This window comes from Colobus angolensis, unplaced genomic scaffold (assembly GCF_000951035.1).
Source record: "Colobus angolensis palliatus isolate OR3802 unplaced genomic scaffold, Cang.pa_1.0 Scaffold6366, whole genome shotgun sequence".
Taxonomy (NCBI): domain Eukaryota; kingdom Metazoa; phylum Chordata; class Mammalia; order Primates; family Cercopithecidae; genus Colobus; species Colobus angolensis.
In genome coordinates this window covers 1,612-2,952 of record NW_012120006.1, presented here as the reverse complement: position 1 = coordinate 2,952, position 1,341 = coordinate 1,612, and the positions used below count along the sequence as shown (strand labels likewise).

Sequence of the window (1,341 nt, the reverse complement as noted above, 5' to 3'; positions counted from 1 at the left end):
CATCCCTAGAAAAAGAATCCCAGGATTTTCCCTCCTGTGTGTTTTCGTCTTGCTTCTTCATGGTCCATGATGCCAGCTGAGGTTGTCAGTACAATGAAACCAAACTGGCGGGATGGAAGCAGGTTGGTTATTCTGCCATTTTTCTAGATCTTTCAGTTGCACATCACATCTGGGGCTGATCACTCCACACTTGTTTAGCCTGCCTGTAAGGTTCACAACAATTTTCCCAGCTCTGTGATCATCAATGATTTCAAATTCGCCAATGTAACCATGCTTCATCATCACAGTGAGAAACCGGATGATGACTTTGGAGCACGGCCTAATAAGCACCTGGCGTTTGCCTCTCTTTTCGGCATTGTTGATGCTCTTGAGAGCATCAGCCAGGACATGCATGCGCACCATTGTGGCGGCGCGGAAAGATGGTGGAAAGGGCAAAGTGCCCTTTTTTATGCAGCTTGGAGGTTGAATCCAGGAAACAGTACCTGCCCTATAACTTGTTATGCACCAGAGCCTCCCCAACTTGCCTTACTTCCTCCAAAGGAGTACTAAGCTGAGGTCACCTGGAACCATCCTTCCAAAAAGCTCAACTTCTCTGGCAAGTTTGGGAAAACTTTGGTTTCCTTTGTTCCTCCTGTCACTCTGCAGCAGGTGACTGAAAGTCTCGAGTGCCCTCTCAAACAAGGCCAGCTCCCCTCAACTCTTTGTGCAACAAAGGTAGGTAGCCACACCTTCCAAGATGGCAGTGATGCTGGCTAGAAGGAGAAACTGCCCACAACAACCAAATCAGTATTGCCCCTTAATCAGATGGGGAAAGCTCCAGACAACTGTCACCACATAGGCAGCTTAGCATCTGCCAACTACCTCAAACATGGAACATTTCTCTTACCCAAGATGGTGCTTGCTCTGCATCCCAAATGTCAGATTGTATTTGTGGGGTGTTTCTAGAAACCTCCAAGTCAGAGGGCCCAGGAGCTTCTAAAGCAATCTCATTTTCTATGGAGAAATTTAAACCCAAGAAAGCTGGCAATTTGAAGACTAGGTTTTAAGTCAAAAAACCAAACCCTCCCCACTTATATTTTCTAGAGGCTCTAAAGTTTACAGAAGGGAAACATCTTTTTAAGATTTAAGATTTTTAAGTACCAAAAAGGAAGTTTAAAAAGAATCAAGAACAAGTGGCTCAGGGCAGGGAGAGGTGTGCCTGGGAAAATGGCAGTTGTCACTCCTTGCATCCTTAGAAGCTGGGAAAGGGCCGGGCGCTGTGGCTCAAGCCTGTAATCCCAGCACTTTGGGAGGCCGAGACGGGCGGATCACAAGGTCAGGAGATCGAGACCATCCTGGCTA

The 1,341-nt window shown here is 46.9% G+C and overlaps 1 pseudogene across 1 annotated transcript; it reads right to left on the bottom strand.

Annotated features, from left to right (window-relative positions):
* Nucleotides 1–5: 5 nt before the first annotated feature.
* On the bottom strand, nt 6–423 carry LOC105527582 (annotated as a pseudogene). Its single transcript, XR_001004245.1, has one exon. The product of XR_001004245.1 is annotated as a 40S ribosomal protein S15a pseudogene (transcript).
* Nucleotides 424–1,341: the final 918 nt, after the last annotated feature.